At 39.3% G+C, this 25,578-nt stretch overlaps 1 protein-coding gene across 1 annotated transcript in view; it reads left to right on the top strand.

Annotated features, from left to right (window-relative positions):
• The window catches only part of LARP1 (La ribonucleoprotein 1, translational regulator), a 102,857-nt gene that overhangs the window by 16,436 nt on the left and 60,843 nt on the right, over positions 1–25,578 (top strand). The gene's annotated exons all lie outside the window — the stretch shown is intronic.

The following is a 25,578-nucleotide window of genomic DNA, read 5'->3' on the forward strand; positions in this document are numbered from 1 at the left end:
CCTCTCCCCGATTCCCTGAGCCTGCATCCATTCTCCATGCTTGTCTTCTGTGAATTCAGATCAGAACATGATTAATGGGAAACAAGAATGAAGAACTGATGATCCTAAGGAAGTGGTTGTAAAACATTCACTTGGGACCAAATCGCATTACTAGTTTGTAGATATCAATGACATGCAAAACACAGGACATTATCTTACATTTTCACAAATTCTAGAATGTACAATCTGGAAGAAACTTAAAAGGTTATCTAATTCAACCCTCTCATTATAGCAGTGGAGAAAATGTGGATGAGAGAAGGAAACTACTCTGTCTGAAGTCACACACACAATTCTTAACAGAATCAAGATTAGAACCAGATCTCTTGTGCTCTTTCCAATATAGCACTGGCTTTCCTACTAGGCTCTTGGGATGCCTATAATACCTGCAATGGGGACACCTGGATTTTCTTTGATCTCAGAGGCTTACTGGTAGACTGATGCAGGTGGGAATGTTAGGGTCAGTTCCTTTATTATGACTGTTGGGTGTGATAGGCAGAACAATGGCTTCCCCAAAGATGTCCACATCCTAATCCCAGGACCTACGAATATGTTAGGTTATGTGGCAAAGGAAAATTAAGGTCATAAAGGAGGTGTCTTGAAAAGTGGAAGAGTGAGACAGAAGTAGAGGAAGATATAATTGTAAAAGAAAGGTACAGAGAGATGTACCATTGCTGATTTTGAAGATGGAGGAGGGGGACAATGAGCCAAGAAATTTGGAAAGATCAGAGAAACAGGTCTTCCTCTAGAGCCTCCAGAAAGGAATGCAGCCCTGCTGATATTTTGATTTTAACCCAGCAAGACCCAAGTCAGACTAATAACCTAACCTACTATATTAGTTTCCTGGGGCTGCTGTAACAAAGAACCACAAACTGGATGACTTAAAATGATAGAAATTTATTCTCCAACAATTCTGGAGACTAGAGATCTGACATCAAATTGTCAGCAGGGCCATGTCCTCTCCAAGGCTCTAGGGGAAGGTCCTTCTTTGCCTTTTCCTAGCTTCTGGCAGTTACTGGCAGTCCTCGGCATTCCCTGTGGCGGCATAACTCCAATCTCTGCTGCTGCTTTCAGTGAACATCTTCCATCTGTGTCTGTCTTTGTCTTTACAAGTAGTTCTCTCTATGTCTATGTGTCTTTCTCTTATCCTCTGTTTACAAGGACATCAGTCATACTGGATAGGGCCCACTCTACCTCAGGATGACCTTGTCTTAACTTCTATTGTATTGGTAAAGACCCTGTTTCTAAATAAGATCACAGTCACAGATACCAGGAATTAGGACTTCAACATATCTCTTCTGGGACAGAGTTCAATGCATAACACTTACAGAACTGTAAGATCATAAACTTGTAGTATCTAAGGTACTAAAATTGGGTTGGTTTGTTACAGCAGCAATAGGGAACTAATACATAGGGCCTGCAGGTCCTACCTCCATGGAGCCAGATTTCTTTTTAGGAGAGAAGCCATCCTGCCAGACTTGATTCTGCTCATCTCTGAGAAAATTTTAGTCTCCTCCAGAACCAAGAATAATTTTGTCAGCGAATTGTTTGGGCTTAGATGTGCAGAGGGCTTTACACAGATTATTTCATTTAATTTTCACAACAGCCTTTTTCATTCAATCAACAAGCATTTATTGAGCACCTACAATATGCCAACCTACTTACAGGGTACACTGTAATGAAAAAATAGAGGCAAAACTCTCGCGGAAAAAAAAATCTGAAGGGGGAGACGTTCATTCAACAAATATTTTGAGGGCCTACTCTGTGCCATGTACTATGTCAGATGCTGCAGAGACAGTAGTGAACAAGTCAGTCCCTGTCTTCTTGGAGCTCATTCCAGTGTGAAGCAGGAAGAATACAATAAACAAGATCATTTCAGACAACAGAGTGTACAAGAAAAAAGTTGAATGCTAGACAATAATATGGGAGGAGGAGGCCGTGGCAAAGGACAGTCATGAAAACTTCTCTGGGGTATGACATAGGAGCTGAGACCAAATGAGGAGCAGCTCATCATATGGAAATCAGAGGGGAAGAAAGTAGACTGGAAAAACTGTGTGCAAGGGCTCTGAGGCAGGAATGGATGGGTTGTGTTGGAGGAAGGAAAATAGACTGTCAATAATATCAGTCATATACATCATTAACTACATACTGTGATGAGTTCTATGAAATACTGTACCCTGAATATTTCAGTGATGGAGAATAATTGGAACAATGGAAAGGCCACTGAGCAGAGTTGAGGGAGACCTCTCCGAATCATGAGAAAGAACGAATGGGAAAATATTATTATATTATTATAATCCCAATTTTGTTCTACACAATTCTGCTAAAGATGTCCCTGAGAGGTTAAGTAACTTACCTGAAGTCAGAGAGTTAGTGAGTGTGGAAGCAGGGGGGAATGGCCAGTTCTAGAATTTGAACTGTTAAGCCCCCTTTCCCTGTGTGGCCTCCCTAAAGGAGTTTAGCATTTGAATGGGAAACAGGAAGGGTGGGAATAAGGAGAAAATGTGCAGTGCTAGGCCTTTCTCTTCCCTGCACATCTTGATTGCCCAGAGCAGAAAGAAAGCTACAGAAGAAGGGCTGTTCCAAGGGCTCTCTGTGTAGAGCTGGAATAATGAGGCCACAGAAAAAGGCCACTTTCCCTCTAGTGGTAGGGCAGATGCTAAGGCCAGAGTAAGGAATCACTAGGGCAACCAGAAAAGCATCAAGAAGAAGGAAGTTGGGGATTCTGTCACCAGCATGTGGCTGGTTCTTAATCACTGACTTTCTGAGGCCTCTATCTTCCCATCTATGAAAGAGGCATTTGAGCTAGGTATAGAGGGAGGCTGCAGTAGTGGGAAGGGCTCTGGCTGTGTGGCTATAAGAGAGCCCAGTCCTGGTTGACCTTGAGCAAGTTACTCAACCTCTCTGAACATCAATGCTTCTGTTCAAATATGGGGATAGTGACACTGCCTTTCTCCTAAGATGAGAATGCATGTGAAGTACTTAGCACAGGACCTGGCACTGAGTAACACATTAAATGCCAGCTGTTGTTGTGGCCATGGTTAAATAATCAAAGGTTCTGCAGTGCTACCTACCATTCTGTGTGACTGTGATATGTTGGTGTTTGACCAATACAAGGAACCGTAAAAGAAAGGGCCAAAGATCAGGATGGCAGAGTAAGATGCTTCTGGCTCCATCCCCCTACAGATTCTTTAAATAATCAGAACTGACAGCAACATGTTTTTACTACGCTCCAGAAAACATTTAAAGGAATTTGGTAAAATGGCAAATGCCAAATTAAATTTTTAAAATCCGCTCAAAGGTGGTGGATTTATTGTGAGAATAATTAACAGTGCTGAATGGTTTGTGAATGTGGTAAAAAGGGGAAATTTAGAGTCCTGTGTTGTCACCAGAAGGAAATTTGTTTTAACCTCCAAATTTCCAAATGGAATGGAATATACTCCAAATGGAATATATAACACGGTGACTCTTGTGATGGACAATGTCCATGATTAACTGTACAAATCTTAAAAAATTATTTCATGGGCGGGCCGCGGTGGCTCAGCGGGCAAAGTGCTTGCCTGCTATGCCGGAGGACCTCGGTTCGATTCCCGGCCCCAGCCCATGTAACAAAAAACGGAAAAACAAAATACAATAAAACAAGAAAATGTTTAAAGATGTTTCCCTTTCTTCCTTCCTTCCTTCCTTCTATCCTTCCTTCCTTCTCTCTGTCTTTCCTTTAAAAAAAAAAAAAAAAAAAAATTATTTCATGAACTAGAACAAATGTCTGGCACTATTACAAAGAGTTAATAATAGAGGGGTATATGGTGAAAAATGTACCTATTGCAAACTAGGGACTATAGTTAAGAGTAATATTTTAACACATATATGGATTTTGTTTTTTATTTTTATTTCTTTTCTGGAGTAATGAAAATGTTCAAAAACTGATCATGGGGTTCTATGCACAGCTATGTGATGACACTGTGAGCCAGTGAGTTTATACTTTGGATGGTGTGTATGGTGTGTTAATATATTGCAATAAAACTGCATTTAAAAAATGAACCAAACCACCAATAAATAAATGTGTACATAAAATAAAATAAGGCAATGGGATCTCCTGGCTGGTCCCTACCATGCTGATGGTAGCATCCCTCAACTGGCTCAGCCCCTGACCCATGCCTCCAGCACACAGATCCCTGTTCCCAGTTCCAGAGGGAACAGAGTAACCCATGTGCACCTACCAGAAACATGGATTTCTGGCTCAATCTCTCTGATGATAGTATGAGAGAGTCAACATCCAGCACTTGCCCTGTGTGTAGAGTAGAAAGCAGCTCATGTAATTCTCCTACAGAATGCTGTGGAAGTATATTCAAATTGGGGAAATAGCTGGCTGGCTATAGGATGTACAGTACAGAGTCTAGGACCAGCAGAAACAGTTCCCTGGGGAAGTGGAGGCATTTGTATCCCTGTAACTAGAATGTATTGGGGGGATTCCTAGGGCATGTGTAAAAGAATCAGGGAGGCCCCTTGGCCAGGAGCTATTCTCCAAATTCATTGTATGGATAAACCCTAAAGGAAAGCATATGCACAGGTTAATCTGTAAACACTAGGAAAGGTGTTTTCTTTTTGTTTTTTTCTCTTGTTGTTAGCTCCTGACATTCAAGTAAAGCTCTGTCATCCCACTAACTGGATCCAGACTTTGGGAGTAGATACTTCAGAGTTTAAATTCCAGCGAAAACAATATCAAAAAGTCCAGGTTTCAACAAACGGTTACAAAACATTCAAAGAAAGAGGAAGTGGTGACCCAGGCAAAGAACATGGTTAAAGTATTAGAAACCATAAATGAGGAGGACCAGACCTGGAACATAGCAGACAAAAGCTTTTCAAAAATGGTCCTACATATGCTCAAAGACCTAAGGGAAAACATGAAAATAATATATGAACATAAAGAGAATATCAATAGAGAGATGGAAATTATGAGAAGAAACCAAATAGCGGTAGAGACTACAGCAATAGAAATTAAGAATTCCCTAAATCAGCTCAGCAGTGGATTGGAGCTGGTAGAATTAAGAATCAGAGAATTTGGAGAGAAGACAACTGAAATCATTCAGTCTGAGGGACTGAAAGAAGAAAGAATGAAGAAAAGTAAACAGAGCCTAAGGAAACTCTGTGATACTTATCGAGCATGCCAATATACAAATTGTGGGAGTCCAGGAAGGAGAAGAAAGAGAGAAAGGGATAGAGAGAATTTGGCTGATAAATTCCCAAGTCCAATGAAAGACATAAATATGCACACCAGAGACTCAACAAACTGGATAAACCCAAATAAACCCACAACATGGCACGTTATAACCAAACCTTCAAATACCAAATATGAAAAGAGAATTCTGAAAGCCACAAGAGAGAAGCTACATGTCATGTACAAGGGAGCCTCAATAAAATCAAGTGCCAAGTTCTCATCAGAAACCATGGGCACAAGAAGGCAGCATTTAAAGTGCTGAAAACAAAAAAACTGCCTACCAAGAATTGTATATCCAGACCTGTCTTTCAAAAATGAGGAAGAGATTAAGATGGCATTCCCAAATAATCAAAAGCTGAGTGAGTTTGTCACCAATAGATCCCTATAAGAGATGCTAAAGGGAGTTGGATTGAAAGGAAAGGACAGTAGACCAAAGCCACATGAAGAAATAAAGATCTCCCATGAGGGTAATGACAGGTAAATATAAGTGCCAGTACTATTGAATTTTGGTTTTTACTTCCTATAGGATCTGAAAGGAAAATGCATAAAATGTAATGATAATTCAGTGGTTTTGGACTCATAATGTATAAACATGCAATTTGTGACAAAAACTACATAGAGGTGGGAGTTCAGAGGGTTATAGGAACATAGTTTGTGTGAACTATTGAAACTAAGTTTGTATCAAAGCAAATGAGATTGTTATAGATTTAGGGTATTAAATTTAAGCCCCATGGTAACTACAAAGAAAATTTTGGAGAATGTGCAAGCTCATAGAGACAGAAACTAGAGTACAGGTAGCCAGGGACAGGGGATAGAGAGAATGGTGAGATAATGCATGAAGGATAGAGGGTTTCTGTTTGGTAGGTGGGAAGGTTTGGTAATGGAAGATGTTGAGATGTAAATACGAAATGTCCCATTGAATAGTATGCTTGGGAGTGGCTGAGATGGCAAAGTTAATGTGTTCCCAAATACACATTCCCAAAAATGTTTTTTAAAAAAAGCAACTAAATAAATTATGACAGTTAAGGGAAATGCATGATCCTACACAGGATCTAACATGGAAGGGGAGAGGCTCAGAAGGACAGCACTGGGACATATGAAAAAGATGGAATATAGACTGTAAGCTTTAAATCAATGTTAAATTTCTTAAACCTTAAAAGGTGGCTACAGAGTGAATATCCGTGTTCTTAGGAAATGTGCATGCCAGTCAGTATTAATGGTTCAAGGAGCATGATGTAGACAACCTTCATGCAAGTGTACAGAAAATGGATTGATAGACAGGCAGATGTATAAAGGTACAGATGGATGGATAGATAAAAGGAGTAATGGAATGATGAGTAAATAGCTAGAATGATGTGGCAAAATGTTATAATTGCTGGATCTGGGTATCTTGGGGGATAGGGATATGTTAGGGGTTCTCTTATGGGATTTGTATTATTTTTGTAATTATCCTGTAAGTTTGAAAGTATTTCGAAGTAAAAAGTTTAAATAAAGAAAAAAGAGGGGCCAAGAATTGCTGAAACTTTTCTCAAGAAGGACAAGTTTTCTTTCTGAACCTTCCAAATAAATATCCCCTCAAAGAAATATTCTAGATTAATGTTAGAATGAGGAGAAACTATGGGAAAATCCTCCCGGAATCCAATGATTGCTATGAAATCTCGTGACCTATACCAAAATAATATTTGGCTTTCTTGGAGACATCTTCCAGAGATAGCCCCACAGAATGACCCCTCCTGCTATTCCAGGCGGGACCTACTGTAGGCAGCAGATGCAGAAAGCAGGTTAAAGGTCATGGGCGTGAGGAGGAGGCACAGGGCAGGGGAGAGGCGGCTGAAATGCCCTGACACTGACCCTGCTGCTGCCAGATGACGCTGGATAAATACCTAATGGCCCTGAACTTTGCCTGCATCTATTCAGCAGTGGACTTAGGCAGTGTTGAACCACTCCTGCTGACACTCCATTGATTCTGGAACTTTCTATGAGACAGGAGGCTGGAGTTAGAGAAATGGCTATGACTGTCATCATGGGCTCATAGTGAAACAGCGTTCAAAGACCAAACTCAGCACTTAGAAGCCCTCTATTCTGTGCTTCACTGTGCCCACTAGGAAAAATATTATAAAATCAACACATGGCAAGCAAGTTGGACTGTTTTCTACTTCCTAAACATCCTTACGTATTCCCACTTTTGTGTTTTTCTTTGTGCTGTTTCCTTTACCCAAATTGCCATTCTTGACCATCTCTGCCCGATGGATGCATTTTCCATTAATTAACTAATTACTATGTAAACTCTTTGTTGATCTATAGCACACACAGAGAAAAGTACACACATCATAAATGTTTTGCTTGATAAGTTTTCACCAAGTGTACAAACTCGCGTACACTACAGCCAGGCATCCCCGTGCTTCCTTCTAGTCACTAACCAGGCCCCCAAGTGTAAGCACCATTCTGATTTCTTACCATAGATTAGATTTACCTGGTTTTGCACTTCACAACAATAAATCCATACAAAATGTTCCCCATTTGTGTCTGGTTTCATTTGACTCAGCATTATATTTATGAGATTAATCCATGTTGCTATTTGTAGTTGTCATTTATTTTCACTGCTGTACATTTCTCAATCGTGTGAATATAACACATTTTATTTGTCCATTTTTCTGATGGACATTTGGGTTGTTTCCAGTTTGGGGTGATTATGAAAAGGGCTGCTTGTCCACTTTGTTCAGTACTGCCTAAACCAGTTTGGTAAGCATCTGTATACATTTCTGTTGGTTATTCCTAGGAGCAAAATTACTGGGTTATAAAGCACCCTTATCATATATTAATTTTTAAAAATCAAGATATAAAATGACATGTATAGATTAACAACAACCATGAGAAAGAAAACAGAAAACATACACTTATGCCTAGAGAAAAGAAGAAGTTAGAAGAAAAAACAAAACAACATGTTGACACGGTTGATGAATAAAGAGATTAGGAGAGATTTTTGCCTCTTGACATTCTTTCCCAGTAATTCGGTAATGCCCACTTATTACTTTTATGATCAAAAGAAACATTTCATCATTTAATCAACCAATTTCCAAAATCTAGCTTGATGCTACATCCCTCTGCATAGCCACACCATAAACAGATTACCAGAGCTAGCTAATGTCTTACTCCATTTGCACACTCTCAGGGGCAAAACCATAGCCCATCAGGCGCTCTGTACCTCACCATGATTATCTTGTCCTTTCCCTATAACTATGGAAATTTAAACAGTAGCTTACATTTCACAAAAAAGCACCCCAAATCGCCACTAAGAGAGTGAAGAATCTCAACCCAGTCCTTTCAGCTTATAAATGCACCTGACACTGAACAAAGTTATGCAATAGGCCCATTGTCACTCAGCAAAGGGCTAAGAAAGAGGAAGCAAAATATATAGTCTATCAAGTATATTCTGAACAGAGCAAAGAGGCAGGGGTGGAGATTAAGGAGAAACCAAGAATTTGGGATCTTGGTTTTGTATTAGTAGCTGTGTGACTTTGAACAAGTTAAGTTACCTCTCTAAATTTCAGTCCCCTATCTGTTACAGTGGAGGGGTTAGGGTGGCCTAATTTCTAGGACGGAAAAAAAGGTTCAGCTCTGATTAATTGGCAGTGGCTGCCTAGGTGCTTGGTTGAGAAGGATTCTGAGGACAATACCAGGAAGAGTGCTGTGAACAATTAGTAATTTCTGCCATGAGTAGGGGATTTGAAATCGGTGTTATGTTTATGAGATATTTGCCCTTCCTGGCCAAATTGCTCTTCAAAATCCTTTTCAGTCCTTTGTTCCATTTAGATGTGTTCATGTGTCAGATGGGCTCAGTATGCTTCCCACAGGTGATTCTCTTAAATCCAAAGGGGAAGACATTTTAATTATCTTCTAAAACAATAGACTTTGTCTCCAGCAAGTGTGTGTGATATATATTTAAATAATCTGTGAGACTCATGGAGCTCCTTAGAGATGGAAGTGTCTGAATACAAGGCGTTAATTATATAGTCATAATCATTCTTTTGAGATAACTTATACAACCATATCCAACAGCCTTCCCTGTCTGCACATTGCCCTCCCCGCAGGTTGAAGTTGGTCCTGGGAGTGGGGTGGGTGTCCTGGTTGGTTGTAAAGGGCAGTGGAGTTAGTATATAAATGCAGATGGTACAGTCCCACAATCCCAGCCACGTAGGGTCTCCAAGGTGGTCTTATTCAGTGGCCCCGTCTGGACCCCCCTGAGATGCTGTTTGGCTATGTGGCTGAGGATTTCTGGAGAGAGGTTAACCTTTGTCTTATCTCTGAAACAAATATCCCACAGCCATCGACTGAGTGTAAGGGTGTTGTTTGACCAGTTTAAGTGCTATATTCATGGCTGCAAAAGGACCAGGAAACAGGAGGACAAGTAAGTACGTTATGTTGGTCTAACGACTTAGCTATGTAGTCAGTAACACAAGCTTTGGGGTCAGACTGTGGGTTTGAACATAACACTCACATTTATAAATGGGTCTGCACAAGTGATTAAACTTCTGTAAACCCTTGTTTTCTCATCTAAAGAATTGGTTGGATAATAATACCTACATAAAAGGGTTATTGTATGAGATAATGAGTGGAAAGCATAAGTGTCTGGTGGAGAGTAAGCTCACCCTAGGTAGGGAGTATTACTATCATCATCATCATCATCATCATCATCATCATCATCATCATCAGATTAGCAATGATTTTGTTATATATCAAATAAAACCTCAATGTATCAACAAATGAATTTTGTGGACATCAGGACAGCATGGGGTGAAGTTTCTGTTGTAATAGTAACGAATTGTTCCCTTTAAAGTAAAAAAAAAAGTCAAAGTACAGATTAACAAAAAGAAGAACAAAATCTGCTTTCATAAATAACCACTAGTAATCTTTAGGTGTATATTTGAACAGCAATAATTTATACACACTAGAAAAGGACATTTGAGAAAAATAGTATCATACAGAACAAACTGTTTTGTAACCAGCTGTTTTTCAATGAGGAAAGGGGAGTCTACAGACAAATGTATTGTCTCAACACAATTCTAGGGGGAAATGTGTCAAGTCCTCAAAAGAACAAACACTTTTGATAGTCTAGAAGCATGGAATTTTCCTTTTTATATATAAATGATTAACAAACTGTTCTGAAATGTATCAAATTTCATTTCTTTAAACACATTCTGATAAGGGTTACCCTCCCCCACCTCCACTACTCCAAATTTGAGGGCATTTGCATTTAATCTGACCTTCTTGAGGAGACTATTAGTTTACCAGTGCTGCAGCAGGTCAACTCCCGTACTTCCTTTCTCCTTAAAACCCTCTTCCCCAGGCTCCTTTCATTGTCTCTCTCTTCGATCTTCTCCTGCTTTTGGATCTTTCCCTGGTTCCCCACCCTACTTGCTCCTCCTAAAAGGGATGTTCTCCACAGTTCCAGTTATCCAGCTGTGTTCCAACTCCCCCTCCCACCCCCCAGTTTCAGGTCTTGAATGTCTCCATACTTAACTCGGGACACTGGGTCCCAGGAAACTGGATCCTTGCCTTCAGCCTGACCTGGCTGCGGAGCTTCAGGCAGAAGCGACCCCACTCCAGGGTCCTGCAAAAAGAAGTCCCTTAGGTGATGTGGGAGTGGAATGGAGACACACCACATGCACATCTAACTGACACACAGTCGGCTCTGTGGATCTGGGGAACACAACCACAGTAAGGTAAATCATGTGTCTGTGTGTGTGTGTGTGTGTGTGTGTGTGTGCGCGCGCGCGCGCTCATGTGAATCTCTGAGGTGAGATAAGAGGATCCTTTATTCCCTTAGCTGTCTTGTTCCCACATGCACATTTCACCACTTTGAATATTACCCTATCATAGAGGCGCATTATCTTTCTCTACATGTGACGCCACATGCTATCACACGTAGGTCTAGATGTGTTAATCTAGAGCCTCTGAAGAAAGAGCTATTACAACCCCTTTGAAGGAGCACTGCCTGAGTGACGATGCTGCCTCCCTTGGCTCCTTCCTAAGAACTTTAAATCCTAAAGACTACACATTATTTTGCCCTAAATGGTAACCTTACACGCAGACCCCTCATGAAACAGTACTCAGCTGTACAATTCTATCATTTCAAAAACCTGAGTTAAAATTTCAGCATTACACTGTAAAAATTTTAAGGGTAATGGTTTAATGAGCTTTAATTTTATTTTTTTATTAAAGAAGTTGTAGGTTTCCAGAAAAATCAGGCAGAAGTATACAGTATCCATATACCCTTCCTTACACACACAGTTTTCTCTATTATTTATACTTTGCATTGGTGTGGTATCTTTGTTACAGTTGATGAAATAATATTATTATAGTTATAGCATTAACTATAGTCCATAATTTACATTAGGGTTCACTGTTTGTGTTGTGCAGTCCTATGGGTTTTTAAAAATTTTTTATTCTAGTAGCATATATACAACCTAAAATTTCCTTTTTTAACCACATTCAAATATATCATTCAGTAGTGTTAATTGCATTCACAATGTTGTGCTATCTTCACCACCATTCATTACCAAAAGTTTTCCATCCTCCTAAATAGAAATTCTGTATGAATTAAGCATTAATTCCTCATTTCCTACTCCTATCCCAGCCCCTGTAGTCTGTATTTTCACTTCTGACTCTAAGAATTTGGTTATTCTAATTATTTCATGTCACTGAGATCATACAGTATTTGTCCTTTTGTGTCTGGTTTATTTCGCTCAATATGATGTTGTCAAAATTCATCCATGTTGTAACATAAATAAGAATTGCAGTACTTTTATGGCTGAATAATATTCCATTCTATGTATATTCCACATTTTGTTTATCCAATCATCTGCTGATGGACATTTAGGTTGCTTCTAGCTTCTGGCAATTGTGAATAATGCTGCTATGAGCATTGATATGCAAATAACTGTTTAGCCTCTGCTTTCATATCTTTTGGGTATAAACCTAGAAATGGGATTGGCAGGTCATAAGGTAATTCTATACTTAGTTTTCTGAAGAACTGCCAAACTCTTCCACAGCTGCTGCACCATTTTGCATTCCCACCAACAATGAATGAATGTGACTATTTTTCTCTACATCCTCTCCAACCTTTGTCATTTTTTGAATAGTAGCAATTTCTAGAAGGTGTAAAATGGTGTCTTATTGTAGTTTTGATTTGCATTTCCCTAATGGCTAATGATGATAAGCATCTTTTCACAGGCTCTTTTGTCTATTTGTATATCTTCTTTGGAGAAAAATTCATTCAAATATTTTGTCCATTTTTTAATTGAGTGGTTTGTCTTTTTTGTTGTTGAGTTGTAGGATTTCTTTTTATATTCTGGATATGTAGTTTCCAAATATTTTCTTCCATTGTATAGGTTGTCTTTTTACTTTCATAATAAAGTCCTTTGATGCATAAACATTTTAAATTTTGGTGAGGTCCTGTTTACCTATTTTTCTTTTGTTATTTGTGCTTTGAGTATAAAGTCTAAGAAGCCATTGCCTAACACAAGATCCTGAAGATGCTTCCATATGTTTTCTTCTAAGAATTTCATAGTTCTAGACTTTATATTTAGGCCTTTAAAACTATTTAAATTAACTTTTGTATATAGTGTGAGGTAGGGATCCTTCATTCTTTTGCATATGGATATTTAGTTCTCCTAACACCATTTGTTGAGGAGACTATTCTTTCCCCAATAAGTGGACTTGACATTGTTGTGAAAAATCAACTGGCCTATAGGTGTGAAGGATTATTTCTGAACTCTCATTTCAATTTCATTGGTCTATATGTCTGTTCTCATGCCAATACCACACTGTTTTGTTTACTGTAGCTTTGCAATAAACTCTTTTCTTCTTTTTCAAGATCATTTTGGCTATTTAGGGCCCTTTACCCTTCCATGTAATTTGATGATTGATTTTTCACTTCAGCAAAGAAGGCTTTTGGAATTTTAATTGGGATTGTGCTGAATTTGTAAGCTGCTTTGGGTAGAATTAACATCTTAGCAATATTTAGCCTTCCAACCCATGAATATGCAATATCCTCCCATTTATTTAGATTTCCTTTGATTTCTTTTAGCAATGTTTATAGTTTTCCATGTATAAGTCCATTGTGTTCTTGGCTAAATTTATTCCTAGATAGTTGATTTTTTGTTTGCTGTTGTAAATGTCATTTTTTCTTGATTTCTTCTTCAGAATGTTCATTACTAGTGTATACAAACTCTATAGATTTTTGCATATTGATCTTATATCCCACCAACTTTGTTGGATTTGTTAATGAGCTCTAATATATTTGTTATGGATTTTTCAGTTTTTTCTGTATATAGGATCATGGCAAATAGGGCGAGTTTTACTTCTCCCTTTCCAATATGGTTGCTTTTTTTTTTTCACTCTTACCTGATTGCTCTGACTAGAACTTCCACTACAATGTTGAATAATGGTTGTGAGTGTGGGCATCCTTGTCTCGTTCCTAATCTTAGAGGGAAAGCATTCAGTCTTTCACCTTTGGGTGTGGATTTTTCATCTATGCAGTTTATCATGTTGAGGAAGTTTCCTTCTATTCCTGGTTTACTAGGTGTTTTATCAAGAAGGGGAGCTGATTTTGTCAAATGCCTTTTGTGTGTCAATTGAGATGATCATGTGGATCTTTTCTTTCATTCTATTAGTGTGGTGTATTACATAATTGGTTTTCTTATGTTGAACCACCCTTGCATACCTGGGATAAATCCCACTTGACCATGGTTTATGATTCTTTTAATGTGCTGTTGGTTTTGGTTTACTGTCATTTAGCTGAGGATTTTTGCAACTATATTCATAAAGGGTATTGGTCTGTAATTTTCTTTTCTTGTGGTATCATTATCTGGCTTTGTTATAAGAGTGATGTTGGCTTCATAAAATGAGTTAGGGTGTGTTCCTTCCTCTTCAGTTTTTTGGAAGAGTTTGAGCAGGATTGGTATTAATTATTCTTGGAATGTTTGGTAAAATTCTCCAGTGAAACCATCTGGCCCTAGGTTTTGCTTTGATGGAGGTTTTTGATTACTGATAAATCACTTTACTTGTTATTGGTTTACTGTGATCTTGTATTTCTTTATGAGCCAATGCAGGTAGTTGGTGTTTCTCTAGAAATTTGTCCATTTCATGTAGGTAATCTAATTATTTGACATACATTTGTTCATAGTATCCTCTTATAATCCTTTTTTATTTCTGTAAGGTCAGTAGTAATAGTTCTCCTTCATTCCTGATTGAAGCTATTTGTACTCCCTCTCTTTTCTACTTTGTCAGTCTAGCTAAAAGTTTGTCAATTTTATTGATCTTTTCAAAAAACCAACTTTTAGTTTTATTGATTCTCTCTATTGTTTTTATTTATTCTTTATTTCATTATCTCTGCTCGGATCTTTGTGATTTTCTTCTATTCATTTTGGGTTTAATTTATGCTTTTTTATTTTTTATTTTTAGATCTTCCAGTTGTGAGGTTAGGTCTCTGGATTGTGATCTTTCTTCTTTTTTAATATAAAACGAGTTATAAATTTCCCTCTCAGCACTGCCTTTGCTGCAGTCCATAAGTTTTAGTATGTTGTATTTCTATTTTCATTTTCCTCAAGATATTTCCTAATTTCTCCTGTGATTTCTTCTTTGACCCACTGATTGCTTGAGAGTGCATTTTAGATTTTTCCCATGTTTGTGAATTTTCCATTTTTCCCTCTGTTATTGGTTTCTAAGCATTACTATATTGTGCTTGGAGAAGACACATTGAATCATTTCATTATATTCTAATTTATTGTGATTTGTTTTGTGACTATATGTTCTATCCTGGAGAATGATCCATGTGCTCCAGAGATGAATTTGTCTGTGCTGCTGTTGGTTTAAGTATTCTAGTATGTCTGTTAGTTCTAGTTGGTTTATAGTATCATTCTAGTCTTCTATTTCCTAATTGATCACGGTTTATTCATGATCAAAAGTGGTGTATGGAAGTTTCTTACTTAATGTAGAACCATCTATTTCTCCTTTCAAAGCTATCAATATTTGGTTCATGTATTTTGGAGCTCTGCTATTAGGTGTGTGTATATATATATATATATATATATCTGTAATTGTCCTTTTATGGAATTGACCTTTTTATCAGTATATAGTGACCTTCTCCATTCCTCATGATGTTTATTGACAAAGTCTACTTTTATCTGATAATAGTATTGCTACCCCAGTTCTTTTTTGGTTACTGTTTGCCTGGTGTATATTTTTTCCATCATTTCACTTTAAACCTACTTGTGTTTGAACTTGAGGTGATTCTCTTGTAAACAGCATATAGTTTGGTCATGCATTTTCATCCATTTTGCTGATCTCTGTCTTTTGACTGGAGAGTTTCATCCATTTACATTAATAGTACCACTAATAATATAGGGCTTTCTTCTGCTATTTTAATACCATTGTATACCTTTTTTTGTACCTCAATTTCTCCATTAATGCTTCCTTTCATATTTATTTTTGTGTGTGTGTGTGTTTTGTGTTATGCCATTCTGTGTCCCTTTAATTTCTTTATATGTATATTTTGCAGGGCAGTGTGATGGTGGCTCAGTGGCAGATTTCTTGCCTGCCATGCCAGAGACCCAGGTTTGATTCCTTGTGCCTGCCCATGCAAAAAAAAAATTAGATGTATATATTTTTCATATTTTTTGTGGTTACCATGGAGCTTAAATTTAACATCCTAGATATATGACAATCATGTTTGATGTGATACCAAGTTAACTTCACTAGCATACACATACATATGCCCTATTCCTATATCCCTCTATTTCCCCTACTTTTTTGTTCTACTTGTTACAAGTTATATTTTTATACATTGCATGTCCAAAACCATAAATTTATCATTACTTTTTATGCATGTACATTTTGGAAACTGTAAGAAGTAAAAAGAGGAGTTATATACCCCCCAAATACAATGTATTAGTGCTGGCATTTATACTTATTCAGATGGCTACCTTTATCAGATGTCTTATTTCTTTATGCTTCTTCAGTGAGCTGTCTACTGCCCTTTCTTTTTAGTCTGAAAGACTCCTGCTAGCATTGCTTGTAGGGCAGATCTAGTGTTGATGAACTCCCTCAGCATTTTTTTTTATTTTTATTGAGAATGTCAATCTTTCCCTCATTTTAGAGAGAGTCTTGTTGCTTATAAAATTCTTTGTTGGTATTTATTTTCTTCCACCACTGTACATATTTTTTTTACATTGCCTTCCTGCCTCCATGGTTCCTGATGAGAAAATGGAACTTAATCTTATTGAGACTCCCTTGTACATAACATTGCTTTTCTCTTGCAGCTTTCAGAACTCTCTCCTTGTCCTTGGTATTTGACAATTTGACTACTCTATGTCTAGTATGGTTCTCTTCAAGTTTACCCTGTTTGGGACATTTGTCAGAATTCCTTAATGTGCATATTCATGTCTTCCCTTAAATTTGGGAAGTTTTCTGCCATTATTTTTTCAATATTCCTCCTGTCCCTTTCTCTCTTTCTTTTCCTTCTGGGACTCCCATAATGCATATACCTCCAACAGGTTTTTTAGGCTCTGTTTGCTTTTTTAAATTCATCTTTCTTCCTGCTCCTCAGCTTTAATCATTTCAGTTGTCTTGTATTCGAGATCACTGATTCTATATTCTGCCAGCTTCAATCAGCTATTGAAAACCTCTAAGGAATTTTTCATTTCAGTTATTGTGTCTTCAACTCCAGTAGTACTGTTTGGTTCCTTTTTAAATTTTCCACCTCTTTATTGTGATTTGTATCTTTCTCATTCATCATTTCCCTGATATCCTTTAATTCTTTCTATGTGTTTTCCTTCATCTTGAGTATGCTGAGGATCTTTTTTTAAAAAGTCTTTGTCCAGTTTGTTCAAAATCTGGTTTTCTTTGTTAATGGTTTCTGGATTTTTGTCTTGTTCCTGTGGATGAACCATAATTTTCTGTTTCTTTGTTTGTCTTATAATCTTTTGTTGCACACTATACATTTTAATAATTTAAGTGTGAACTCTGGAAGGTGTCTGTTCCTTAAGTTTGTATCCAGCTAGTGACATGACAGAAATTTCCTTGGGTTCCAGTAGTGTTTTTAAAGCTGCATTTTCTTGATCTTGGCACTTGCCAAGTTACTGAAATCCTTCAACTATTTCCAGGAGTATTGAAGAGGATGGCTTTGCTGTTTTTTTTTTAGTTGTTCAAAGTTTCTTTGGTAAAACAGCTTCCTGGAGGATCTTACACCACCACTTTTGTCAACTGCAAGCCTCAATGAGTTTTCAGAAAACTAAACTTCTAGGAATTACAAGACTTTGATACACATTTAGAGAAATTGCAAGGTTCCATAGAACTGTGCGAAAAAGCATGGAGTTTGGAGTCAAGAAGCCCAGTTACCTGGTGTTAAGAATTTATTCACATCTCCCACAAAAGGCATGTTCATGTCCCAAGCCCTGGTCCTGTGTATATGAACCAATTTGTAAATAGGACCTTTGATGTTAACTAGATGTACCAGTTAAGGTGTGCTCAAACTGAATGGGGGTTGGCCTTAATCCAAAATGGCTGAAGTCCCTATAAACAAAAGAAATTGAACACAGAAGGAAAAGCCATGAGGAACAGCCAGAAGCAGCAAGTCAACAGGACAGGAAGAGAGGTAAAGATACTTCCATATGCATTGCCATGTGACAGAAAAGTGAAGGAACCTTAAAGATTGTCAGCCAGCCAGAAGATACTGACCTTAGGAGGAAGCAAGCTTTCTAGCCTCTGAAACCATGAACCAATAAATTCCTGTTTTTAAGCCAATCTGTTTTATGGTATTTGTTTTAGCAACTAGGAAGCTAAACTGGTCAAGTCTCTGTCATAAATGAGCTGTGTGACTTTGGACACAACCCTTTCCCTCTCTGGACCTTGTTTATATTTGTACAGTGAGAAGGCTGACTCTAATGGTTGCTGCCCATCTGTAGGTCATGTCATATGACAGGTATTGAACATAGTTCACAAAAGACCTTCTGAAATTATGCAGAGCTACCCTGTTCTGCTGATATTTACAAAGTGAATGTATCTCACCTGGATGCTTCTAATCAAATTATTGAAAAAGAAAAACTGGAGAAATAATCGATATTTACAACAGTAAATAAAGATGTCAGAAACCAGCCAAAGCAGGCTTTGCACCCTATAGAAATGTACCTAAATGCTTGTAATCAAACCCGTCTCGAATTTGTTTTGGTCTGCTACATAAAAGAAGATTCTGAAGGGATTAGCATTTAGCATCAGATTCACGGCAAGCACCAAAAACACATCATTTGCCAAATAGGTCGAGCTTGGTTATTTTGCTGTTTAGAAGCTAATGTGCATTGCTAAAAAAGAAAAGTTCTCCTCCAACAACAAAAAAGATGAATCCCTCCCATTTATACAGCATTTTTCACTTTTCAAATCTTCGTATCTATTCTCTTTTGATATACACATGCGTTCCATGACAGGAAGCAGGACAGGTTTTTTTTCTTTTTCCCTTTACCAGTTAAGGGAACTGAGGCCCAGAGAGATTAAGTGAATGCTGTCACAGTCACAGACAAGCCCACCCCTCTGAATCCTCAATCCTGTGTTCCTTAACCCAAGCCTCCCTGTCTTTTCTGCAAACCAACCACCTCAACAACCAGCTAACCAGAGAACCAAAGTCCAGGAGGATCCAAAAGCAGTGGTGACAACAACCACCACCACATTCAATTGGTGGCAGCTAAGAGTAGTGAGAATTTATCTCCCTCCCACTATGGCTTAACATGTGAAATTCTCCCAAAGTCCAATGAGTAGTCTTCCTGTTTTATAGAAGAATAAATGGAGGCACAGAGAGGTTTTGCAGTTTTCTCAAGCTTGCACAGCAAATAGGTCGCAGAGCTGGGATTTCCCCTAGGCAGCCTGGCTGGGAGTCTAAGCTCTTCACTCTTAGGCTATCCTCCTTCACATTATACCTTGTTGCTGAATAAAGAACTTTTTCAATAAAGCCATTAATTGATAAGAAGAACAGGCCTGAGAAGTGGAGAAGCCCTTATTTTGAGTGCTCCAAGTAGAATCAGGATGGTGATCACTGCTGGGGCACTTTGGGGGCATCAGGCTTAACATAGAGGGTCGGCCAAGAGTCCTTGGAAGGTCCCTTCCAACTCAGAGATTGTAGGGTTTCATGAAATCTCTGAAGGTACCAGCTTTTCAGCTCAGGACACACTTCCCTCTCAGGCTTCCCAACTGGACATCTCCTCCCAGCCATCCACCTGCCCAGTGTCCTCTTCATGGTGGCACTGGGTTCGGTGAACTGGGAGAAGAGGTGTCTATGAATGGATCATCCTGGAAATCTGACAGTGTGGTTGCTAGCCTGAGAGCTGGAGAGTAGGGGCAGCAGAATGCTAAATTACAGGGTGTTCGCTGTCTGATTAACTCAGTGCCCCACACAGTGCTGCAGAGATGCAACATGCTGCACCTAAGGCCCACGTGTTAGTCACAGATCCACAGGCAGAGCTCAAAGGGCTAGAGGTTTGGGGGTGGGGTAGGGCACATCCAACTGCTTAATTTACATGTGGGGAACTGGAAGCCTAGAGAGGAGAAGCAGCTTGCTTGAGGCCACACAGCATTCGTTCAACAAATATTGAGTGCCTACTGTGACAAGCATGTTTGGCACTGAGGATACTAAGGACAAACAAAATGGCCATGAGCTGCAATCTTATGGAGTTGACATGTTAGTGGAAGAAATAGACAAACAGGTCAATGCACAAAACCAGAGATTGTGATGTGTGCTAGAAAGAGCACGGAATTCTTCAGCCAAGGTGATCAAGCGGGGACTCCAAGAAGGGGCATTTAATCTGAGATATGAAGATGAGAAGTATGTGGTATTTGTGGCGGGAAGGGGCTGTTCCAGGCAGCCAGAACGCTATACCCTAGGGCCCTTAGGCTGGAATGAGCTGCATGTGTTCAGGGACAGGCACATGGCTAGGGGAGGGGAAAGGTGTAGAGAGGGGATATTGGGCGGTAGACGGAGTGTGGAGCACACAGGATCTCCTGAGCTGGGGGGAGAGCTCTGGAGTTTATTCTTGTTGCAATATGAACTTATTAGAGGGCATCATGCAGGAGGCTGGCAGGCACCATGTAACACTTTCTGTTTCTCCCAGTTGAGAGGCTCCCTAGGAGCCCTTCCCCCCACCCCCCCAGGCTCGCAAAGAACAAACCAGACAATGCTGCATATGCAAAATGAGCCCACTTTTCCTTGTCTTTTATTTAATGATTTCTATGTACTTTTTACCTACATAAGGCCACTCATGTTGGTTTGAAGTTCCTTCTTCCGATCATGTGTCACAAACAGACCTAGAGACTCAAGTGTTGTGGGAACTGACAAACCTCTGATCCAGTAACTGTCACTGGGAAAGACAATCAGGCAGCTCCCATCAGCTTGCCCTAGCCTTTTCCCACCTCACCCCTGAGATCAGCATTCATTCTTCTTACACAAAAGTATGAAACATTAGGAACTGCTACCAACACTGCCAAGATGAGAAGAGCCTTCCGAAGCCTCCAGGTTTGTTTTTTTTTTTAAGGTGGGGAAACTGAGGCCCAGAGAAGAAAAGGAACTTTTCTAGGTCTCACAGGAAGTAGCAGCAGAGCTAGAACTGCCACCAAGAAGACAGGCTGAAGCAGAAACGGAGGCAGCCCGACAAACCCGAGCTGCTGTTTCCCCAAAGGGGGTTCCACGGAACACCAGACTGTAGTTGATCTACACATACAGGGGTAGGGAGGGGTTGTACTCTGTGACATCAGTTTAGGGAATGCTGCAACAATCACTGCTTCCTTCTTAGTGATTTGCCGTGAGTGTTAAAGGCCCTGAGAAGCCCTACAGAAAAACATGCATTTAACATTGCTTAACCCAGTGTTTCCCCAAGTGATTTGATGAGGGAATTCATCTTGGTGTACCATCTTTTCACATTCTGAGGAATATTCCTTGAGAAACGCCACCCTGCACATGAAAATTCTACTATCTGCAGCCTCTGGTTCATAGTAATGGCATAATAAATGTTAGCCATTATCATTATTTTTATTATTCTTGAGGAAAGAGGCCATAGTTCATCGTTCAGGTCATGGGATCTGTCTCCCTTCAGGTGCCTTGCATAGTGCTGAGTCCTCAGGGATGATGACACAGATCAAATCCTCAATCAACAAACACCCACAAGTGTCGATGCTGAGCCTCTTGGGCACATCTGAGGTACGGAGCACCTCATTTCTTTTCTCTCCGCCATGAAGGATAAGGCCTGGGGAAGCTTTGACAGGGAAGTCCATGAACATCCCTTAATAGTCATCAGTTACCCTACTTACAGCCCTTCTTTTCATCTGGACAAATCTCACTCCCCATTTTCAAGTCCTTACTCAAGTCCAGACACCCTCAGGAAGACTTCCGGGACTACCTTATCCCATCTCTCTGGCCTATGATCCTCTCTACATCCTTTTTGGTCTCCTAAATTTGTCTGTACCATGTGTTTGGTGCCTGGCATGCATCAGCAAGTACAGGGATCTAAATGAGAGTGGTTGGCTGGGAGGAAAACCAGAGGAGTGGGACCTGAGGTTTGCTAATGTGCACTGGATCCATCTAATTTAAATTCAATTTTTAAAAAGACTGCATGGGCCAAACAAAACAAACTGGTGGGCCAAAAATGGCCACAGACCTGACGGCTAGCAAGAACTGGAGTATTATCTTGAGGGGAAAGAGCAATGGATTTGGGGTTTTTAGAAGTCTTAGTGCTGCTACCAACAATTTGACTTCAGATAAGATATCTCATCTTTCTGAGCCTCAGCTTCTTCATCTATAAAATGGGGTAACAGTTGTTCTACCTTCCTTCGTGGGATTAGAAGAATGCTTCTCCTGACTCTATAACAATGACCATTACCTCCTTTATAAAAAGAGCAATCATTTAATCAATATATACTATATGTCAGGTACTGTTCTAAGCACTTTGTGTGTATTGACTTAATCCTCAAAATAACCCATGGGGTAGGTCTATTTTATCCCCATTTTGCAGATGAAGAAACTGAGGGAGAGAGAAACAAAAGAACTTGCCCAAGGTTAAGGAGCTGGTGGGTGAGGCTGTAAAGTACTTTCACTAATATTGGCTCATTTACTCTTCTCAAAAGCATGATTAATTTCATCAGACAGGTATTTCTCTTTTCACCATTTCATGGATGGAGATGGGGAAACTCAGAGAAGCAAATGACTTGCCTGAGGTCACAGTTAGAAAGTAGGCAAAGCTGGGCCTGAGCCTAATTCTTCTGATCCCAAATCCTTTGCCTTTTTTATGTGCTATAGGTAAAGAAGTGGTCTGTGAAAACAACAATGCACTGGTGTAGGGAGTTTTGTTCCCCAGGGCTGCGATCATGTCTTGTCCTTCGTCATTTCTACCTCTGTCCTTAGAGCACACTTCTGTCCTGGAAACTCAGTGCCTATGTAGAAAAAAAAGCCTACCAAAAAACATACCGATATGTTGCCAATGATTGCATCTCAGTTATGGGCTATATGTGTGTTTTGCCTTGCCAGACTTTAAAAAGCTTTCTGTTTGCTTAAATTAGCACATTTAATTTTTATATATTTTATCTTCAAAAATTTTATATATATATGTAAATTATAATTACATAGTATATATATAATTTAGAACTTGGTCCTTGATAGTGTTGCCATAGTTACCAAAACATTGATATAAACAGGTGTGATCCTCGATTCATTCATTCCTTTGTCAAGTAATAAATGGAGGGTGTGCTGTGTAGAAGGCACCATTGTTAAGTACTATGAGGGACACTAAGCCGACTGGAGATGGTCCCTACCTTCAAGACACATATAATCTAGACAGAGGGTAAAATATCCTCATAAGTAACCATAATTCATGATAGAAAGTGAAAAATACAGTATGCTTTAGAAAAATTGCCAATAGGTATTAAGAGTCAGAAGATATCTAGTCCAGCTGTGGAGATTAAATACAATTTTATGTAGAAGCTGGCATTTTGTGCTGAGCCTTGAAGAACAAGTAAAATTCTGGACAGGTGGAAGTGAAAAGGCATTTTTGGCAATACTAAAAGTAGTGAAAGGTAAAATTTATTTCACAAGTAGTATGTGCCAGGCATCGTGCTAATTGACTTGCACATGATATCTTATTTAAATCTCACTGAAACTCTATGAGATAAGTAATATTATCATCTCCAATTTACAGGTAAGGGAACTAAGGCTTAGAGAGAGGTTAAATATTTGCCCAAAGTCACATGATGGTTGAGCTGGGATTCACAGTCACTACTTCCGTAATTAACAGCCCTGCAACAGTGAGAGAAATAGCAGGAACTGCTGTATTTCCTGCCCAAAGAAAACATGGGACATTAGAGAATAGGCTTCCTGAGGTCAGGGAAAATGAGTGGCTTGCTTATTTCCCTATATCTAGGGCCTGGGCAATATCTGGCCCATTGTAGATGCTTAATTAGCATTTGTTGAATGAAAGACTAAAATGAATGACCCCCTGTTGTTTGAGTGTAGGGTGTGTGGCTTGAAGGCAGCAGGACAGGAAGATTGGGGTCAGGCTGTACCAGGTGTGGGTGTGAACGTGGAGATTTTCAGCAGAGGCAAAGCCTGTCAACCCCGTCAGAGTCAGACAGCTGGCTCAGGCAGGATTTCAGAGGGAACAATTCGTGAGGGAGCTCATCATGGGACCACTTAAGAAGTCTAGGAACTCCAGAAGGGGTAGTGGGGCTGAGAGGAGAGGCCGCACAGATGAAATTGATGAAGAAAAGGCCTGGATGGTACCAGTCTCCATCTCAAAGGGGTGTGTGTGTTAAGAGTTAATTCTCTATCAGACCTGCTTCATTGCAACCCATCCTTCTCCTTTGCGAGCCTCCTCAGGTGGCTTGGATCACCTCTTGATAGGGTTGCCCTGAAGACTTAAAGGAGGCATTGTGGGAACAGTCAGTAACTCCACCGCCACTACTCTCCACCCCCATCCCCTTCCACCCCCAATTTACCTACTGCTATTTGCATCTACTTCATAAGAGGAGATCTTGTCTGAACCTCCTCCCAAGAGCTGAAGTAATGTTATGGCACCTGCCAGAAGGCCCAAGAGTCCTCAGGGTCTGGAAAACATTCCCCAGCTGACAAAGTTTGTTTGGGCCAAGGTTCTTGACCCCACTCCCTCCTTCTCTGTCTCGCTACTTCTCTGTCCAAGACTCCCTGATATCAGAAACTAAGTGATATAGCACAAGTTCTTTCAGAAACACAAGGTCCTTTAGAAAATCAAACTCAAAGAATAAAACCATACAGCCAAGTGTATTATATTTTCTACCTAATAAATACAGACAACTCAAAGGACCTTTCTGCCCCAGCCTTTGACCACCCAATTACCCTCATCCCAAAGAGAATAAAGCTTCATAGGTCAACGACCCCTTGCATCCTACTTCACACACATAAGCCAGAGGGACAGTGATAATACCTCCAGTTTTATGGATGGAGTAATGGAAGCCCCACAAAGCTCAGGAGGCTAGCCAAAGTTATTCAGCAAATCCAGAGGTAGAATGCAGCTCTTTCTAAAGCCCTGGCTCTCTGGTCCCTCATTCGGCTGCCTCTGTCTCTCTTTAGGGTGAACAAGTACATAGTTAATTATAAGTAGGTATTTGCATTCACTATATAATTTTTATTTTTTTAGGTTTTATTTTGTTATTCCTGTGGAGGGCTTTGGTTTTTGTAAACCTATGACGTATTCTCTCTCTCTCTCTATATATATACATATACACACACATATAAACATACATACACACACACACACACATATATATATACACATCACATTTTGTTTATCCATTTATCTGTTGGGTTGCTTCTACCTTTTGGCTATTGTGAATAATGCTGCTACGAATATTGGTGTACAAATATCTGAGTCCCTGCTTTCAGTTCCTTTGGGTGTATACATCGGGGTGGAATTGCTGGAATCATATAGTAATTCTATATTTAAATTTCTGAGGAACCACCAAACTTTTCCACAATGGCTGCACCATTTTACATTCCCACCAACAATGGACAAGGGTTCCTATTTTCCACATCCTTGTCAACACTTATTTTCAGGAGTTTTGTTTGTTTTTATTGTTCTCATTTATTTTTGTTTGTTTTTAATGTTTTAACTTGCATTTCTCTAATGGCTAATGCTGTTGAACATCCTTATATATACTTATTGGCCATTTGAGTGTCCTTTGGAGAAATGTCTATTCAAATTCTTGGCCGGATTTTATTGTTTGTTTGTTTGTTTTTTTTGTCTTTTTGTTGTTGAGCTGTA

Source organism: Tamandua tetradactyla, chromosome 20 (assembly GCF_023851605.1).
Source record: "Tamandua tetradactyla isolate mTamTet1 chromosome 20, mTamTet1.pri, whole genome shotgun sequence".
Classification (NCBI taxonomy): domain Eukaryota; kingdom Metazoa; phylum Chordata; class Mammalia; order Pilosa; family Myrmecophagidae; genus Tamandua; species Tamandua tetradactyla.